Source organism: Eschrichtius robustus, chromosome 8 (genome assembly GCF_028021215.1).
Source record: "Eschrichtius robustus isolate mEscRob2 chromosome 8, mEscRob2.pri, whole genome shotgun sequence".
Taxonomy (NCBI): domain Eukaryota; kingdom Metazoa; phylum Chordata; class Mammalia; order Artiodactyla; family Eschrichtiidae; genus Eschrichtius; species Eschrichtius robustus.
The window spans coordinates 4,852,536-4,874,576 of record NC_090831.1 but is presented as its reverse complement, the minus strand read 5'-3'; the positions used below and the strand labels follow the sequence as shown (position 1 = coordinate 4,874,576).

At 39.6% G+C, this 22,041-nt stretch overlaps 1 pseudogene; it reads left to right on the top strand.

The window, feature by feature from the left end:
- The first annotated feature begins 18,976 nt into the window (after nucleotides 1–18,976).
- LOC137768765 (shugoshin 1 pseudogene) lies at nucleotides 18,977–19,492 on the top strand (annotated as a pseudogene).
- Nucleotides 19,493–22,041: the final 2,549 nt, after the last annotated feature.

Below are 22,041 nucleotides of genomic sequence, written 5' to 3'. Positions count from 1 at the left end.
ACTAATTGTACTTGCCAAACTAAACTTGTGGTAATGGAAATAAAGAGAAATGAAATAAAAAAGAAAACATTTAAATTAAGACAAATATTGATAGTGGAGTTTCCATGAAAGATTAAGTCCTAACGTCTTGAAGCACTCATGGTATATAATTAATTGATTTATGTCCTATGCATCTAGAATGGCATAGTTATGTTCTATTCTTGAGATAAAGGAGAAAATATTTTCCTATATCCTGTAATCAGATGAGGACCCTGGTTGAGAAAGAACTAGACTTATTTGAAGGTCTGATATTGGGTGACTTGTTGGATGATAGATGATTTATTAAGCCTGAGACTGGAGGAATACAGCAAGCTTGGATAAACAAAGATGGTAAATTTTGTTCTGAAGTTGAAATTGCTAATTCATGAGGCAATATTCAATAGCCAAACTCTATGGATTTGGAAGGCAGTAAGAAGTGTGAACTGCACATCTAGATTTGGAGATTATCACTGAGTATGATTATCAAAATCAGGGGTCAGGAATGAGATCTCAGAGGGAGAGGGAGAAGAAATAATGACCTACAGTCCAAAGTTGAGGGGTGGATGGAACAAAACAATCATGTTAAGGCAATAGGAGAGATCTGAGATGCTGACACATCCAATGCAAAGAACGTTTTTCACGATGGTAAATATTTACAGTCTATACCATATGAGGAATGATTGGAGGAGCTTCAGAGAAAAAGACCACGGCATGACTGTTACAGTTGTTAGAAGGGCTGACAATTTGAAGAGACTAACTCTACATAAGGTGCTTAATTCATCCGGCCAGAATCAAACGAAGACATTCACAGAACTGAAGGGCAGAGTTTTACTCAGTAAGATAAAAGCTCAAGACACTTTAGTTGCAAAGATAGAACCCCAAATAGAACCAGTTTAAATAAAAAGGAAGTATACAGAGCCCCCATCGTGTAGCCTGGGAAAGCCAAAGCAACCCGCAGGAAACTATTTTTGAGACTCTGCATACACACCACATTGTCTCTAGATCCAGAGTAACCCAGGGGAGGGGAACGTGGTAACCTTCCCTATCATGCGTCATATGGTAGTGCTGGGTCCCGTGCACACTTCCTGAACTCGTGACTCAAGCTCTGAGAGACAAGGACCAGCATTTCCTGCCTCCATTAGAAATGAATGATTGAAATTAAAAAAAGAACAATTCCTCAGAGGAAAGAGAAGCAAACAGAGCTGGACAGACAAACCAGCACTGTCCACTAAGCACGGTCTCAGCTCCCCACCATCCCATGGGCTTCTGTGTGTGTGGTTCGCTGCCCATCTCTAGACGCACCAAGCAGAAAGTATTTGCATGGTTCACTGGTTAACTTTCAAAATAACAAAGGTCAGAAATAGAAGAAACGAAGGATGAAAAGAAAGGGAACGTGGACTGGTTAGTTAGGCTTTGCCAGTCACTTTGCTTTGAAGTTTCACAGAAACCATCCTCATTACTGTGTTATTAACATGCTTAGTCACATGTTTATCTGTATTCCAGCCTTCAGAACACATTGCTATCCCATATCACTCCCAGGATTTTTATTTCTCCCTCTACTGGATCTGTTTGACTCTAATACACTTTTGTGTCTCCTGAGTTTTTTTTTGAATCTCTGGATTTCCTCTCAACAGCTTTGACCATTTCTGGCTCCAAGCCAAGCCAGACATAGAACTTAGTCCCTTTGTGAACCTCGCACACCCAGATCCACACATATGCCACAGATATTAAACCAAGAAATTCACTAACGTAAAGCATTTGTGGGCTCACATCCCAGAAAGCCAAAAAGTTAAAGTCGAATTTATACATAAAATATCACTCCTCCAATAATAATGCTTTAACTAGAATAAAAAGATCGAAGGCTACCTGTCTTCCCCCTCTCCTGAGCCTCTGTTCTTTTTATTCCTCAAACTCCCAGCTATTTAGTTCGAATGCAGAGCCATATATATATATATATATATATATATATATATATATATATATATATATATATATATATATATATATATATATATATATATATATATATATATTTCCCCCCTTATCTTTCTCTATAGCTTGCTTCCTAGTCTTCTGCAAAGGTTTATTAAGACGTTTTGCCTATTCATAGAGACTGAAAGTAGATTAGAGTGACTAGGGGCTGAGGGGGAGGGAACGGGGAGATGCAGCTGGTCCTCCATAACCACATGTTCTGCGTCTGTCTGCCAGGGAGATAAAGAGGGGAGGGCTGAGTGTCCTACTTATACAAGAGACTTACATAACCATCAGCAAAATTTGGTATCTGTAAGGGTTCCTGGAACCAACCTGGCCCCTGCCCCATAACTGTATCAATTACTGGGTACAGAGTTTCTGTCTGGGATGATGAAAAAGTTTTTGAAATAGATGGGGGGGGGGGGTTGCACAGCAATGGGAATGCAATTAATGGCATTTTAAAAAAAAACATTGAATTATAGCTTTACTGTTAATTATTTATCTATCTATCTATTTATTTATTTATTCTGGCCGGCACCCCCGCAGCTTATGCAGATCTTAGTTACCCTACCAGGGGTCGAACCCATGCCCCCCTGCCGTGGAAGGGCAGAGTCCTAACCACTAGACTGCCAGGGAATTCCGTAATTAGTGGCACTGACTTGTACCCATAAGAAGTGTTAACAGAGCAAAATTTCTCTTGTATATATTTTACCACAATACACAAATTAATTTTAAAAAAATTAAAAAAGGAAGCTGTGTATGGGGCAGGAAGGGACTGAGCCAGGCTCGTGGGGACATTTCCTCGGGACGGGTCTCCTGGAACCCCCGGCTGCATCCAGGCCGTGTCCCCCGCCCCCGGCGTGTATCATCCCCCCTCCAACCTCCCAGCCTGGCTCACACGGGGCAGCCCCGCCTGCGCGCAGAGGTCCCCTGCCACTCATCCCTGAAGGACCGGGGCCCTCCTGGAAGCATCCTCGAGGGAGCCGTACCCCCAACACACGCAAGAGGGGAAGAAAGATGTTCTGCTTTACCGAGTTAGTTTATCCATCACCCAAGAAGAGCCTGGATAGCACACATTTAAATAACACTTTATCTATAAATGCTATATATTGGCTTAAAAAAAAAAAAAATAAGGAGCAGAAAAGTAGTGTGTTCGCCTAGACCTTCACTCACCCACAGTCCCGGGGTGAGAATTGCGTCTACTCCAGAGCTTACAGGTAGATTTTCAACACTTCGAAATGGTTTTCTCTCTATTCACACCCAGGAATAACTGCTGGTGTCTTTTAAAATAACAAAATGTAAACTTACTTCAAGCATTTGGTTGGTACCTTTCTTCATGCTAAATTGCAATTTGGATAAGGAATACTTTTATTTTTAAAAATTTTTATTTTATTTATTTATTTATTTGTGGCTGTGTTGGGTCTTCGTTTCTGTGCGAGGGCTTTCTCTAGCTGTGGCGAGCGGGGGCCACTCTTCATCGCGGTGCGCGGGCCTCTCACTATCGCGGCCTCTCTCGTTGCGGAGCACAGGCTCCAGACGCGCAGGCTCAGTAGTTGTGGCTCACGGGCCTAGTCGCTCTGCGGCATGTGGGATCTTCCCAGACCAGGGCTCGAACCCGTGTCCCCTGCATCGGCAGGCAGATTCTCAACCACGGCGCCACCCGGGAAGCCCCCAGGAATACTTTTAAATAGGAAAATTCTTGAGAATGGAATAACACAATTTTAGTATTTCATATGGAACAATTCTGATGCATAATTTTTAAAAATACCCGTTGAAAATAGATTTTAAAATATGTGCATCGTTATTGTCTTCTTTAAAGAGTTTTCACCGAAGAATTTACATTTTTATTCACTGTGGTAAAATCTGTGAGGGCAGATCCCGTCAAAACCAAAACCAAACAAAGCAAAACCAGAAAACTACAACAAAAAAGATGATTTTAAAAAGACATATTTAACATTTAAACTTAAAAGACATTTGGCATTTTCAAGAAGCTCTCTTAGGAACAATGTATCAAATACTTTAGGTCACATAATGGTATTTAAATGGAAGTCACTCTCAGTAATATTAAAGTTTGCCATTTAGGAAAAATAAAGTAAAAGTAACAGAATCACAAATAATAGCTCTTTCTAGAATCAGAGGAAGATCTACAAACTCATTCCATTTCCTAATCAGTACGTGGGGAGCTTGACTAGCAAATGATTCCATTTAATCTATTTCAAGTTACCGAGAAGGAGGTTCACCTCCAATGCTTTCCTGGAGGCACGGATCAAAGTCCAAAAGTGTGGAAGAAATCACTAAATTGGAAATTTGACATACACAGCCTTCACAAAGAAACGATTTAGACAAGGTAAGACTGAGAACCAAGAATTTTCCCTTGAACTTCTCAACACCAATTATTGATCACCATAATTTCTAACCTTTACAGCATTCTTTTAACATAGATATTATATATCGGTGTTATTATAATACATAAAGGAAAAATAAAACCTTCCAAGATATTAGGTGAAATGAACTTGCCCAAAGCCACACAAATCATAAAGGACACACACAGGTACACACAAGGAATCAGAACTGAGCATGCACTAGCCCAAAGTGAGTCAGACAAATGTTGTAAATCAACTATGGCAGGAGAACTTCCTCATTCTGTATCTTGTTGCCAGAATTGAAGTTTCTGAACTTTAATTCCTTCTTTTGATTTCAGACACAAATACTGCATAGCTGTCAATGTTGTTGTTAGTCCTATGCCCCCTGTGCCCAGGTGCAGAATGAATCTTCATAAAAGCTGCTGCCCCTCACTTCATTTAATCTGGGTCCTCTCCTCGGTCCCCACGTCTCATTATGAGTAGAAGCCTGTCACTCCAACACTTTCTCCCCAGAGGTAAAATGTGAACCTTCATGGGGATTCTCATCCTAGTGATTTCCTTGTTACCAGTACATACATATTTACCTGGTAGTTATTTATACCAATTCCTTTAAATAATTTTCTCATACCCATGTCACTGTGCCCCTCAGCAAGGTCCCTCATCACCTGTTCAGTTCCTGCTAAAGTTTCTTTTCATTACCTAACTCAAAAAAACCCACTTGAATTTCCTTCCATCTCCATAGATAATTAAAATTCATTTCCTCTTCACTTCACTCTCATATTTTTCAACTTTTTACCATCGCTCACCTCCATTAAATATAAAATGGATGAATTAATGCCACTCCTGAACCATCAATCATTTTCTTAATGTTTCCGTCACTCGAAATGGAATCCATGCTTTCCTCCATTAAAGCTGCCTTCAGATCATCCTGGTGGCCGTAAGCTCCACCCGAGGAACAGTTATTTAATCATTTTATGGGCTCAGTATAAATATACAAAAATGACCTGAACCTCATAAAAGCATATGAAGCCATAAAAGCAAACATGGTTATGTTTGAACATATAACAATCACACACGTTCTTATAACAAAAACAGTTTAAAAGTGTGTAAAAATTCTTGCAGTGCTTGACAATCTGAAACTTATTTCCCTTATAATAAATGAGTTCTTTGACATCAGGCAGAGACAAAAGCATTCCCGCACCCCCAGACATAGCGTTCACTGTGACCTTCGTCTCCATCTCTTCTCTGTCTGTGGGAATCCACCACTGGTCTGTCCTCTTCCCATGAAGGGCACAGGGCTGCCTGGTTCCCTCTGTACATTTAAATCCTGAGATTGGTGCTGGATTTCCGCTGTGTCCAACAGAGGCAGATGCTTCCCATCCATGGATACCTGGGTCAAAACATGGGTAGACGTCAGTAACCCTTTAGGAAGACTCCGTCCGGGCGTTTAGTCAACATCAGAAGTAACCGCAGACTGTGCAATCCTCACTTCCTTCATGGAGCCCCTCACAGCCACGGCACGCTCTGCATCCACACTTCCACAAGGGATTGATTTTGGCATTCGGTACCTTCTAGGAAGCTTCTTGGAACTCACATTAGGTACACCTTGTTATGTCTTTCCTTATTACCCTGTATTTCTCTATTCACGTTATTTATCACACAGCGTTTCTCCCTCCATTCTCTGTGTTTTCTCTGCTCCCTGTGGGGCTTCTCCAGGCCACCTGCTTCTTAGTGCTTGTTTCCCTTGTTCTCCTCCTCTCCTAAGTCCATAAAATTCCCAAAAACAATACTTTCTAGAGAAAGATCACCTTTGGCATTTTAAAAATTGGGAAATAAATAACTTAAGGCTATCAACCAGGAAGTCACTGCTGATTATTTCAGGGTAAAATACAGCTGCTAGAAAACACACTGCTGATTCAAGCAACCCTAATAAACAAGCAACCCTAATAAAAATAACAGTCCTCACAGTTGAACACACAGACCGGGAGACCATGGAGGCTCAGACACCAATGACAGAGGCATTGGATCATGGGATATGGCTTTGTTTAAAAGTGCTGGTCCAGAAAAATTCTGGTTCTGAGACATTACCATGGTTCCAGTTAGCTTAGATTTTGCCTTTTTTAAATTAATAACCTTTATTTGGGGAGCAGTTTTATATGTACAGAAACACTGAGTGGAAATTGTAGAGAGTTCCCATGTACCTTTTCTCCCCTCCCCCCATCTATGTTCCCCTATTATTGAGACCTTACATTAGTGCAGTACATGTTCACAATTCATGTTTTTGGGTTTTCTTACAGCTGGGTTTTGACTCAGCATGTGAGTGAGCAGAGCTGTTGGGGGGTGTGGAGGGGGTTCAAGTGATGAGTGATTTCCTTTGAAATGATGCCTATGTGGAAATTCACCTCTGGCTTTAAGCAAAATTATCTCAAATTATCAAAGGGCACATCCCAAGCTGGTGACCCTCGATTTACACCCTCCCCTTTCCTCTCCTGGAATCTCCCTCATTTCCACTGCCTTTTGCTTTATTGGGTCAGAGCCTTTCTCTACACTTTACCACCTCTACTAACCGACCTCTCATCCTCGTGGAATGCTCCTTCCTCAAATGCAACTTCCTTCACTTTCTGAGCCTGTAGGTCCTCACTGCATGACCAGCCTAGGCGCTAACAGTTGACGTTGGAGTTTGAAGTCAACTTGTCATCAGTGGAAACGTTGTTTGGGGACAGAGCTTCAATCAAGGAGTCCATGTGTTTCCTTGCTTGCTTTTAAATCAAATCATATCATTGGCTATCCCAATGCCTATGTGTTAGACATATTTAGGTTTGTATTTATTTATTTATTTTTGGCTGCACCGGGTGCATGTGAGATCTTATTTCCTTAACCAGGGATCAAACCCGTGCCCCTTGCAGTGGAAGTATGCAGCCCTAACCACTGGACCACCAGGGGATTCCTAGGTTTGCATTTATATGTATAAAACAACAACAAAACAAAACTAAGAAATATTGAAGTACTACGTTCTTTAACTGAAAAAGCTTAACTTCCTCAAATCAGGCAATTTTTGATAGAGATGAAAATACTAAGAAAGGAGGTTTCTTCTAGCCTCCCAGAGGCAGTTTCACCAAGTCTTACACAAACATCCTGGCTGCTGGACCTGGGTACCAGACAAGGTAGTGACATAGACAACACTTCACATGGGAGAAATAAACTTACGAAACCTTTGTACATTCTTGCTTCTTGTTTTCATAGTTTTGTAGAAACTCCTGGCTTTAAAGTCTACATTTCTGACCAGAGGTGATGGTTTAAATTTTAGGCATTGCAGCTGAAAAAGATCTTAAAGTTCTTGCTCAAGTCAAACAGCATTTGCTGCTGGAAATGACATCATAAAAGTAGGGAAAGAAAGGCTCGGGAGTTCAAATGGGCAGAACCGTGTTTACTAGAGCACAGAATTATTCTTTGGAATCACGCGATAATCAGAACTGAGATTCAGGACAAGCACACTCAAACTTCAGAAATGGAGACTAATGAAATGGCAGTTTAAATTAGTTAAATATCTGAATTACATGAGTGGAAAGAAGTTCAATTTTAGAATTCTTAGATTTTTAAACAGAGGCTACCTCTAAGATCACACCCATTTGTAAATGCACATCTGAAGAAGTTTCTCCTAGTAGAGGTATTTAGAAAACCTGACTCAATTAATAGATATGAATCATATAAATAATAAACTGCCTTTCACAAGAAATATACAGTAACCTATTATAAATTTCTGATTTTTGGATAGCTTTGACCACCGTGTTTGAAAAGATATTACAGCACACAAAATAGACTATGACATATAAAGTTGCCAAGAAAAGCAGAAGACAAACGAAAATTAAAAAGCCATAGTTACAGACATGAAACAAATAGTTTATTTTGTCATCACTTACAATGCATATATTTATTTGAAATAGTAAAAACTAGAGCATCTCTACCTCTCTTTTTCTGTCTCTCCCTGTCTATAGACACACATGCACACACACACATATAAATGCATATGTGTATATATATATATACACATGCATACTGTGCACATATACATGTGTATACATTTATCTTATATTTATATACTTTGTCTATGCAAATGTACATACATTTTTACAAAATTTTGGTTATAGTGCTAGAGACTGGAATATGGCAAAATCACTAATCAACAGGATTTCGAGTTAGAGGTAGAAGATAGTAAATATCTTTATATGGTATGATATTGTATTATATTATAAAGTCTATGCATATGTTTGTATCCTTTGATTTTTCTTAACCTCTCAAATTTTTCCTCCAGCCTGATCTACTGTAGTGCCATCTGCTTAAGAGTAAATGATGTTTGACCACTGAAATTGATGAGATTTTCACAAATGGAAGAAGATTCTGCAGAGCTTCAGCCCATTACGATTGGCGCCATCACATCTGCCCCTACTGCACAGAATGGCGACTGCAGCATTCATCATCTGTTGGATCAGGTGTTCACTATTTACTACTACAGAGTAAATCTTGTTAAGATTATCATTACAGTGTGATTTTTAAAAAAATAATCACATGTAAATCCTTTTAGGAGGATTTGGTTCAGGATAAGATGGAGAGTTCACACTCTGCCCTGTCCCTTTCGTTGAATATTGCTATTTAAACTGGACAGAAGGATAGAAAAGCTATTTGAGGGCTCTGAAGAGCACACAGGAGCAGACAGAAGGTCTCAGAAAAGAAATAGAATAAAAGAACCAAGTGGAAATATTTAGAACTAAAATCAACAGAAACAAACATTGGCATTTGCTGTGGCTATTGTGATGACTTAAAACAAATCGGGCGGCTTAACTCAACAGAAATTTATTATCTCCCAGTTCTGGAAGCCAGAAGTCTGAAATCAAGGTGTCAGCAGGGCCATGCTTTACCAAGAAGCTCTAGGGGAGATTCTGTTCCTTGCTTCTTCCAAGGTCTGGTGGCTGTAGCCATTACATAAAGCATGAAAAAGCTAGGGCTTACAGCTTAGAAAGAAAGAAGGAAAACTGTTAACTCTTCACAGATCACACGATCATGCAGAAAATCCACAGGAATATACAGAAAAACCTCCTAGAACTAACAAATGAGCTGATCAAGGTTGCATGTTGCAAGATCAACACAAAAAATTAATTTTCTATTTTTAGGTATCAGCAAAAAAAAGTTGAAAAGTAAATTAAAATAATATGACTACAATTTACAATAGTTTCAAAAAATGAAATAGGTATAAATCGATCAAAATATAGACGTGATCTGCATGCTGAAAACTAGAAAATGCTAATAAAAGCAACAGAAAGGATCTGAATAAATTGAAAAACATTGATTTTATGGACTGGAACACTCAATATAATACAGGTGTCAAATAACGCCAAATTATACTACAGATTTCATCACAATTCTAAACAAGATCCCAGGATGAATTTTCATAGTCGCAGATAAACTGATTTTAAAGTTTATATGAAAGGCAAAGGAACAAGTACACCCCAAACAAATCTGATAAAGAAGGATGCTAGCAGACTCACTTCCCCGGGCTTTAAGACTTACGCCATAGCTGCAGTAAACAGAACAGTAAGGATGGTGAACGGTGGACATGATGATCAAGGCAGCAGAATGGAATGCTGATGAACAGACACATACAAATAAGGCCCAATTGATTTTTGACCAAAGTGCAAAGACAATTCAACGAAGAAAAGTGTTCTCTTTAACAAATTGTGTTGGAACACTTGGACGATAATCCACACATAAAAAAACAGATTTTACCCAAACCTCACAAATTATACAAAAACTAACTCAAAATGGACCATGTATTTAAACGTAAAATAGAAACTATCAGACTTTTAGAAGGAAACGAGAATATCTCCCTGCCTGGGGTAAAGAGTATGAGACAGGACCTCAAAAGCAGAACTCATTAAAAACAATAACAAAAAATAGATTTTTTCAAAGCTAAAGCTGCTTGTTCTGTGAAATGTTTCTTGAGAGAATGAAAAAATCTATAGATGAAAACATTTTGAAATTACATATTTGACACACTTCTTATGTCCAGAATAAATACATTTTAAAAACTCTCAAAATTCAACAGTAAGTGAAGAATAACATATTTTTAAAATGAGCTAAAGTGTTTATGAATAGATTCTTTGCCAACGAGGATATGTAAATGATAAATAACCACATGAAAAAATGTTCAGCATCGCTAGCAATGTAAATTCAAGACCACGATATCACAAATCGCTATACAGCCAGTAGAATGGCATATATATAAAATATATACCGAAAATGCCACTGATGGGGCTGTGGCGCATCTCACACAATACCGTTGGGAGTGAGAAATAGTACAAATGTTCTGAAAAACAGTTTGTAGTGTTAAACACATACTTACGTAACACAGCTAACTCCAAGGTATTTATCCTGGATAAATAAAAACGTACATTCACACACAAAACTATGTTCATGAATGTTTATGCAACTCTATTCATAATTACCCGAAACTTGAAACAACCCCAGTGTCTTTCAACAGGAGAAGAAGTGAGCAGATGTGGTAAATGCATACAATGGAATACTATACAACAATGAAAAGGAATAAACTGTCGATATGCTAAGCAACTGAAATGGATCTCAAAGGCATTATTCTAAGTGACAGAAGCTCATAGGCAAAGGCTAATGCATACTTATATAGTTCCCTGGAGAACAGGTGCATGGGTGCCAGGGGTTAGGGATAGAGTTTGACTGCAGAGAGATCCATGGGGCACGGAGGCAGTTCTTGCAGTGATGGAGCTCGTTTGTATCTTGCTTGTAGTGTTCATTATGTGAGTCTGTACATGTATAATTTATACAGCTGTACACATAGAAAGTCAATTTTACTGTGTTAATTGAAACAATTCAATTTTTAAACTTCTCTTAACAATCATTTTACTACTCTCACCTTAAGACTTCTACACAACAATGTCTGTTGCATTTAGAATGGTGTTTGTAGGTAAACGACTAATGAACATCTTTATGTTTGTGGAAAAATACAATAAGAATTTCATATCAAATGAGACAGGAAACTATAATAGCTACAGTCCTTGAACAGAGGTCACTCATTCTGAATGTGCAGGGTCTGAAATAATGAGATATTGCTCAGCTCAATGCAACACCTTGTGCAGGCTGGAATTTTATTTTTTTCTAATCCTCTAGTATCAACATTGAATTCTAACTCAGGCACCAGGCTTCTCATCTTTAGATCAGATAACTCTGCTAATTGGCTAGGCTCCCCCCTCCACCATCTGCTAGGACTTTAACTCCCAGAATCACACGAGAGCCCCAGAGATGATGGTGAGAGTCCTGCCCACAGAGCAGCCTCAGAATCATAGGAGAAGCTTCACTCTCTGTCCTTGGACCACCACCCCGGCTCCTCTTCTCCTGTCATCAGGCACAGCCCTCACACTGCCCTCCTGCCGCCTCACTTTCCCCACACCCCACCCTCCTGCTGCTTCCTCCCAGGCCTCCTCCCCTGGCTTGTAGTGCATTAATTCCCCGGTGGTGGTGTCAGGTTCTGAGGATGGACATGGGGAGGGCCTGATGGGGAAGCAAAGAGCAGAAGTCAAGTGCACGGAATTCTGAGAGTGAAGAGGTGGATAGCAAGGGGCCCATATATGGCAGGCAATTTATTTTAAAAGGCAAATAGGGACAAGTTAGGAGTTTGGGATTAACATATACACGTTACTATGTATAAAATAGATAACCAACAAGGACCTACTGTATAGCACAGGGAACTATACTCAATATTTTGTAATAACCTATAAGGGAAAAGAATCTGAAAAAATATATATATCTATATATCTGAATCACTTTGCTGTCTACCTGAAACTGACACCACACTGTAAATCAACTATACTTCAATAAAAAAAAGACAAATAGAACTTTCCCACTTCTGTTAATACTCTGCTAGCAAAGTATTAATTATTATTAAACAATCAAACAAAACAAAGCAAATCCTCTTTTTCTGAAATGAATTGTATCAAAAAAGTTTATTTTCTATTTTTTTTTTTTTTTTTTTTTTGCCTCTGCAAGTGACTTGCTTCATTAAAAGATCAGGGAAGAGTGTGATGGATGATAAAATGTATACCCTCACCTTCCCTTGAAGCTAACAGAGCCTAACCTTGAGGTGAAGAAACCTGATCAAGGGATAATGAAAAGGACAGGATAAATAAGGGCAGTATTTGGTGGCAGTTATGTCTGTGTTGACTCAAAAATGGCAGCATGTGTGGTATTGTCAACGACATCTGTGACCTACTTGTCATCCATAACGATATTCCTTTAATATTAATAATATTTAGAAGGACGCCATTAAAATTAAACCCTACAGTGACATGTGGCATCAGAGTTTTTCTTCATCGTGGAAAACATCAGCTGGGCATTGACTGACATCCAGCACGTGCTATCTGGCATAAATGATATAGTTCCGAGTTTAGGTAAAAATAAATTTAAAGCTACCCTCAGTTATCTCCAAGCACCCGGACTGCCTTACTTTTTTCCTTTCTGTAATCTATCTCTTTTTTGCCTTCTGCCACATGTTTTTCATTTTGCCCACCCAGTTTGTCTCTTTGTCCACATCTGTCTTCTCTCTCTTCTGCTAATTCTGTGGTTCTCCATCGGGGTACCCCACCTCCTTGGGGGATTTGAAAACTAGACTGGGTGTCTTTTAGTTTGTCTCAGTGGTTGCCATGGAGGAGGGCTACTGGCATCGTATGTCCACAATGTGGAGACTTTCCACAGAGTGAGGTATTGCTTGCAGCCCATGTAGAAGTTGTTGTCTAGCCAGAGAATAATACAGGTGACAGTGTCTTTATAATTATCCTCATAGAGAAGCAAGCTCTGTTTCCATATAAGCACAAAGCATCTTGTACAAATTTCATCAACTGACTATTTCATAAATATAAATACCATGAAATGTGAGGAAGTTTGTACTTTGTTTCATTGCAAAATTGTAACAAGTGTTGGTTATCATTTCAGAATAAAATCTCACCACGGGCAGAAACACCTTAAAAAACATTGAGTTGTGGTCCATGTGTGTGTGTACTGACCTGTGGGTGGCAGCCACGCTACTGGCCTGGCTCTGGGTGAGTGGAGACCACACTGCCCTGTGTTAAATGAATCCCATCTCCTCCTCATCCCTGTTATCCAACCTGGTACCCTAGCCTCCCATAAGTAGGTGGGGGGGGGGGTGGTGTGAGAATTTCTCACCAATGTGTGCCCCTCTGGGCTGAGGAGTTATAAACCACGTGTGCCTTCTCAGTGTCTTCGCCCTGTTCTCTCCTGGCCAGTGGCAGAGGCCGCAGTGGAGAACACTGGGTCCGGGGGATGCGAAGCCACGAGGTGCAGGAGGCCTGCGGGTGTAACGGGTGGAACCGACCCGAGAGACACCTGCATCCTGTTACTCTCTTGTGAGTTTTAGAATGATTATATTTCAGCAACTGGGGTTACTAACCCTGATTATTGTAAGGTGTACATATCAGAGTAATTCAGTATGTCTTCTAGGGTAGCAAGGCTTTGGAATTTGCATGTAAAATAATGCATTTTATTATAATTTACTTTGACATTATTTTGGCTTCATAATACAGTTAAGTAATTTACATATTTTTGGAAATTTGCTTCTGCATAGTTTGTGTTATCTGTAAGTTCATTTCAAGAAAATAAATGGGGTGCTATACAGTATGTTATGAAAGCAGTGTGGGGAAACCAGGATCCTAAACAGACCCTTGGTTCCTCCTGCAGTGATTTCATGCTTCTGTGGGTGGTTATCTAATTTAGATGGGCCACTGATCTGGTTAGCGAAGAAGTTCCCGTAAGACATATCCTCATTGTGAAATGCAAATATCAAAAACTCCATTTACCCTCTCGAGGAAGTAGAACACAAGTATCTACCACTTAAGTGTGGGCTGTGCCTTGTGACTGTCTCCCAAAGAGGTTAATAAGGAAAAAGGCAAAGGAAAGAGTAACTTTGCAATGGATAAACCTGACAGACACTCCCTCAGACACAGGATGTAAGTCAGTGTCAGCTGTGGTAAGTCATGCTGATAGTTTATACCCTTGAGATGTGATAAGAATGGTATTCGACCTGTGTGGTGTCCCTCCTAAAAACCCTAACCCCAGTGGATTCATGAGAAAAAGAGTAAGACAAACCCCAGTGGGAGGACATTCTACAAAACCCTTGGTGCTTATTCTTTAAAAGTCAAGGCCATTGAGCCTTGATTCTGGAGGAGCCTTAGGAGACATGGGGACTAAATGTAATGTGGCATCCTGGATGGAATTCTGGAACAGAAAAAGAACATCTGGTAAAAACTAAGGAACTCTGAATAAACCATGGACTTTATCTGATAATAAAGGATACATTTCGGTTCATTACTTGTGACACATGAACCACATTAGTGTACGTTTTCAACAAGAGGAGAAGCTGAATGTGGGGTCGTACAAGGACCCTCTGCACTATCTTTGCAACTTTTATGTAAATCTAAAATCATTTGAAAATAAAAAGTTTATTAAAACATGTTTACCAAAATGTTTCTCCATTTTGGGTCCCTCTACTCTGTTCCTCTCTATCTGTTAATAGTTAAGTCTCCACCCATTAAACAAAAAACTCTGGGGTAAACTGCAAAACTTATTTCACCCTTGTCACTCTATCCCATTGCCTGAAATTCCTATCAATTCTACAACCACAATTGCTGTTTTACATGCATTTCATCCTCTATGTTAATGGTCATTTCCATAACTAAGAAAGTAATTTCTTTTTGTTCTGGTTATAGCAATGTTCTCTTGCCCCCTGCTTTAATCATTAATCACAGCAGATTAATTTCACTAAATATTTACATATATTTTTCTTCTCCCCTTTGGGGAAACCTTTTTTTTTTAAACGTACTTTAAATTTTATTTATTTATTTATTTTTGGCTGTGTTGGGTCTTCGTTTCTGTGCGAGGGCTTTCTCTAGTTGCGGCGAGCGGGGGCCACTCTTCATCGCGGTGCGCGGGCCTCTCACTATCGTGGCCTCTCTCGTTGCGGAGCACAGGCTCCAGATGCGCAGGCTCAGTAGTTGTGGCTCACGGGCCTAGTTGCTCCGCGGCATGTGGGATCCTCCCAGACCAGGGCTCGAGCCCACGTCCCCTGCATTGGCAGGCACACTCTCAATCACTGCGCCACCAGGGAAGCCCTGGGGAAACCTTAATGTCTAAATGATTTGAGGCCCTTTATGGTCTCCATCTGACTTTTTTCCCACTGGCGCACTGCTCAATCTGACCCAGTTACAATGTCCTGCTAGATATATGCTTTCTCACCTTGAGATTACAATCATGATAATCTTTCTCTCTGGATCTCTACTCCTTCTAATCCCATAAATTATACTTCCAAAATGTCCCTCTGCATAAAAAACATTTCCAATGTTTCTAGTTCAATACAGTATAATTATTTTCTTTTCTTATGCTTTATATTTTTATCACTCAATATAGCAAAATCCATGTCTTCTTGGTAAACTGTTTCTTGAGGTTAGGTTGCCTCTTAAAATTTCCCCAGCACACCATGCACATAATTGGTGTCTAATAAATGCTTATTGAAAAAAATTTATGCTTGTGCTTGTTGGTTTACACTCCTCTATATTTTAGCATATTTTCCAAGATTCTAAGATGAACATTTATTAATTTAAAATTAGAATTAAACAATAAATTTCTTGCAGACTCCATTTTATACAGTATAATGCACATGTCTTTACTTTAGGACTAGTTTCTATGATGGTGGTTGTGTTGCAGGGAAGAAAGGTGGGCACGAGAGGATGGTCACATCCCAGGACTCAGGCGAGTCACTGGGATGGCCATCGAGTGTTGGTTCTTGGCTTCACACAGAAAAGAATTCAAGAGTGCGCCATAGTAAATGAAAGTTTTATTCAGGGAGATATACACTCCATAGACAGAGTGTGGGCCATCTCAGAAGGCGAGAGCCCCCAAAATATGAGATGGTTAGTTTTTATAGGCTGGATAATTGTATAGGCTAATGAGTGGAAGGATTATTCCAACTATTTTGGTAAAGGAGCAGAGATTTCCAAGAATTGGGTCACCGCCCACTTTTTGGCCTTTTATGGTCAGCCTCAGAACTGTCATGGCACCTGTGGGTGTATCATTTAGATGCTGATGTATTACAATGAACGTATAATGAGGCTCAAGGTCTACTGGAAGTCGAATCATCCGCCATCTTGAACTTAGTTGGTTCTAACCAGTCTATGTTGTGTCCTCAACAGCTATGTCACTCTTTTAAAGGTTGTGCCCTGCCCCCTTCCTGTCTCAGTTGAAGGGAAGTGAACATGGGAAGGAAATGCTGGGTGAAGTGTGGTCGGAAACTGGGTGAAAGAACCATAAAACAGCCTCAAAATGTTACCAGTGCATTGATACCTGAGATTCCTTCAATATTAGTCTTACTGAGTTACATTTATATGAACTCTCCTGAAGATGACAGATTGGGCAGAATACACTAGAACCCAACTCTTGTCCATCTCTATCAATTCTTTTCATATTACTATGAAATTATAATTTATAGTATCTGATTCAAATTCTTTCTATAAATAACCATTTATTAAACTCTTTGGAAAATTGGGTTTTAAGGACATAGTCAATCTCAACATGTAGAATTATATCCTGTGAGACTGAAAATGACTTTTTTGTTTAAGACAACATTGTTTTGTGTGTTTTTCCAACTCAAGCAACAATTTCAAACGGATGCAAATGTTCTGTAGTCAGTTTGCTTGCTGGCAGAATTCTCAGAAAATGTCAATGCTGATGAATTATTATGAACAATAACAATTATGGTATTTTTTCATTAATAGTTTTTAGGAAAAGTATTAATTCAACTGGAAATCCTTTGTTCGTGAAAACAGAAATTTCTCTTGATGGACCATCATTTGGCCTGCAAATCTCTGTTGGCCCCAGCAAGAGATGTGATGTGTTAAAAGTTCCCTGATGTTTGTAGTGTCAAGAAACAAGTTATTTTGCTTCTTTGATATCAGAATACAATGACAATTACTTATCTGATCTCCTGTGAATTATTGCACACAACATTTTTGCATTTTACTGGCTTCAGGAGTTTCTGTTAATATGGATGTCAAAAAGCTGTCACCGTCAAGGTAGCCCCACTGGAGGAGCTCTGCTGCCCAGAAAGAAAGGGGGAAATAAAAGAGGCTTGATTTCCTTTAAAATAAAAAGCCAGGTGCATGACAACAAATGAATTGCATCCTTTTGTCTTCCTTCCAAGGATGCATATGTGAAAATCCTGCTGATTTCCAATAATTTTAGCACACAAAGCTTCCTCAGAACTTCCAGAGAGCACAGGCAAGTTCTGAAGGCAGGTGAGGCAATAATCATGATTCTCCTTCAGGGAACTGCTTCTTCCTCTGTGCTACCTACACCTCACCAAAATCTTATTTGGAAATTACAGTTGAGTTCACGCTGAGTTTCTGGCATTAAGTGAACCTTACATCACAAACATCCCTCCTGTTTTTAAGAATCACATCGGCTACCAAAAGAGAAATTGGGAAATTTTGAGGGTAGGGGACTGGATACTGAATAAAAGAATATGGATCCTGCTGCTGTAAGAAAATTGCTATGATTCATTTTCTTACGCAGATGCTCAGGGAGAGAGTCCTATTTGTTTCCCCTTTATATAACCTGAAGGCAGAGATGGGTTACTTTACTTTGATGTGTGCCCTATGATCAAAGGTGGAAGTTAATGATGAAGAGTCTCAGAATCTCAATCTCAGAAGAATTGCAGAAAAAGCATACCTGTGGGGCAGACAGGTGTAAACTTGCCCATCCTGGACACATGGCAGGAACAGAGGAGGGTGTGCATAGGCACGAGATGCAGGGTTGATGTGCAAATACTTAATGTCCCTTCTCCCTCCCAAGGTGGTGGCTTGATTTAAAATCATGTAAGAACTTTTTAATCCCAGTGTCTTGCACAATATCTCTCAATTTCTTCTTGAAAGATCAGCCCTTCTTCCCTTCTCTCTCTCTCTCCCTTTAACGGCTATCTCATGGTTATTTTACTAGGAAATCTCCCTCCATCTAATTTACAATGTTGGTACTATCTGGTGAATGAAAGCACCATTAGTACTTCTGTTTTTCAACGCAAAATGTTATTTAGATACACGTTAGCCTTATTTTTTTAACTTTTTACTTCATATTGGAGTATAGTTGATTAACAACGTTGTGTTAGTTTCAGGTGTACAGCAAAATGATTCAGTTATACATATACATGTACCTATTCTTTTTCAAATTCTTTTCACATTTAGGTTGTTATATAATATTGAGCAGAGTTCCCTGTGCTACACAGTAGGTCCTTGTTGGTTATCCATACTTTTCTTTTCATCTTTGAGCAGGAATCAGGTTCACTGTATTAAAAATCCAGTGATCGTAGCCTCTCAGGCCAGCTTTATGCTACTGCAGAGGACAATTTTGAATATGGTCACAGAAGTCTCTGGTGGGGAGATGGAGCCACAGAAGTGGGGGTCCCAGGGCTGCCAGCCAGCTTCCCAGATCCTGGAGTGTGAGGAGGAAGAGGACAGAGGCAGAGGAGGTGGCCAAGGCAGAAGATGGCCAAGAAAAGGTGCCTTAAATAGTTTTTGCTGTACAGTGTAGAAGAAAGAAGGAAACAAAGGAGAGAGAAATGACATTGACAAATGTAAATCTTTCCTACCTGTGCCATGCCGAAGTATCACTAACACTTGTAAACTGCTGAAGAATAACCAGGACAACAACAGAATGTTGATTTTAGTCTTGGAAAATGAAAAATACAAAGTGAGAGAAGCACAAGATATCCAGTTACAGATGAGAAAATAATGTCACCACCTCACATGTTATCTATGTGCGTTAAAAGTAAAACTTACTTCACAGCAGACAGAGTAAACTGCTCAGACCTGGGACATAGTGAATCCCTCTGGAAAGGACTCCAGCATGGATAACATCTCCAGGGAGGTATTGTGAAGGATTTGCTAGTTCCTCTTCAGGAAGCTGGCCTTCCAGAACAAGAAGAATTATTCCAAATAGAAAAGCAAATATCTGTTATTTATCAAGAAAGATTTGAATTTGATTTTGCATCTTCTAGTTAAGGTGAAGTTAAGTCTACCAATAACGTCCTCCCTAGAACTGGATTGGTCCACCTCACTTTAAAGAAAGGTTTTATCAACCTCTGTAAGTGGGCTTCATTGGGTGTCTTCAAAACCAATCTTTTGGCTGGAGAAACTTTTGAATTGGAAAACAAATTATATTTTCAGATCTGCTAGTAAATATACATGCCTGAAAATGTAGGACAAAATATTTGTCAGTGGAACAAGGACCAAAGCTAATGCTTCCAGGAAGCATTGCTAAAACAGGTCAATTTAGAGTCTAAGTCTGAACAAACTAAAATTAACATTGAGATGCACAAGGAAGAAAAAGAGGAGAGGAAAGCTAACAGAACAAGGAAATTGAAGTCTACTTCAAGGCATTAAGAGAGCAAAAGTGAAACTTTAAAAAAAAAAACAAAAACATTATTTCCAAAAAAATTGGATGGAAGTGTCAGTACAAGTAATGTTCACAATTTCAATTTGACAGTGAAGGTTCATCCTGTGCTTTTAAGGCAAAGTAAAATGAGCAAGTGTCCTAAAAGAGGAGAAAGCAAATGAGTCTGAAATGAGCATCTGTGAATCAAGTAGCCAAGGAGTCTGGGAAATGATTCTGATGGCCTCTATTCGCCTTCTAAAACGCCTACTTGCATCACCTGTGTTCGAGCTCACCCTCAAATCAGATAGAAGCCCAAACACCAGACCTTGATCTAAACTAGCACTAAGATGTACCCATGACAAGAGATGCAAGATTCAAAGCTAACATAACTCCTGCAAGCACACCACCCAACACTCACCAGTCACCTCGGCTTAGCCTGAAGACTCTCACCAATGTCTCCTTATCTCCTGTAGTGAAAATCAGAAAAAAACCCAGAAAACTGGTCTTTCTCCAAAAAAAAAAAAGAATAAAGAAAGCTGAGCATTGTCTTGGTCTAAGAATAAGTGTACAGTGTGAACTCTAAGGAAGACACACTAGCATCAAAACAGAGAAGGGTCTAGTCTACAGATCTGTGTTTCTTGAATTCTATTTTCAAGCAGAAAAAAAAGACTGTAAACACAGTTCTAAAAAAAAAGAAAAGTAAATACAGTGACGCTTTTGTTGTGTGCCATTAAAATACATCCTACTTACCCTTCATTTCTCAAAGAGAGGTTCTGTAACAAAGCACAAGTGGGTCATACCATCGACACAGAACTGTCTGGGCAGGATGCTTCAGAGCATAAACATTTCTTCAAAACTACGCTTCATATATATTTTTTAAACCTTTAATAAATGTAGGCTTATTTTTCTTTTGAATGTATATAACTTATTCAATCATTGTCATAGTTTACATTTCTTATAATACCTTGAACCCTTAATTTGTGTTGAAGGGTGTCTTATATATTATTGTTTTGGAAAGCAACAATGGTTATTAAAATGAAGATGTTTTAATTATAAAGTTTTGGCATACTTGTATTTCCCTTATATGGGGGACATGAGAGTGAATGATCTTTGAAGACAAGTTGAGGATCACTTAAAACTCTTCACCGTAACAGTTGAGTAAAGTAAGTCCTTGACATTCACATCCTCTTAGCTGTGTGGGGACCCCTCAAACCACTGCTACATTTCATTTCTCAGACAAAACGTGTATGAGATTGTATTCGCTGTCTCAGGGTGACGTAACAAAATATCACAGACTGGGGACCTTAAACAACAGAAATTCATTCATTTGTCACAGTTCTTGAGGCTGGAGCCAAAAATCAACTTTCTGGCTGATTTGGTGGGTGACAGTGGCTATCTCCTTGTTCATTCTGTCCTCACAGGCCTTTCCTCGGTGTGTGTGCTAACAGCGGGGGAGGGAGGGACTATCTGGTGTCTCTTCCTAATAGGACACTAATTCCATTGGATCAGGGGTCCACCTTCCTTATACCAAGGCACACTTTCTTATACCAAATACAGACACACTTGGATTCAGGGCTTCAACATATGAATGGGGTGGGGGCAAACATCCAGTCCATAACAGAGATCATGCTGTGAATGAAAAATGTCGCTGCCATATCAGTACAAAAAGGATGTTGCGGCCATCAAGCCATCACTTTACAGCCTCCCCAAAGGTGAGCCCTGGGGGAACTCAGGATAGAAACAGGATGCCCCCCATCAACCGTCAGCCACTGCAGCCACCCCCTGACTTGTACCCTGAGGGGACTCAGGATGAGAAAGCACAGGACACTGGCCCCAGATGGCTGAGGTGCACATCAATAGGGTGATTTCAGTGAGCCCAGATTCTTGCATCTTCCCATACATATAAAAGCACTAAATTCCTTCACTTGAGATGCCTGGTTTTCTTTAATTAACAGTAATCTTTTGATGTTCCAAATACCTGGCCTTTGTTGCAAAAACTCCTCTATATCCTGGCTCCCCCCTTAACACTTTGGAGGAGTCCCTCAGAATTATCTGAGAGGCTGTGTCCCGGGCATAAGTCCTCAGTTTTGTCCCCTGAATAAAACATAACTCTCAACTTTTAGGTTGTGCATTTTTTTTTCAGTCGACAATAATCAGAGAATGAGCTCAGGTTCAG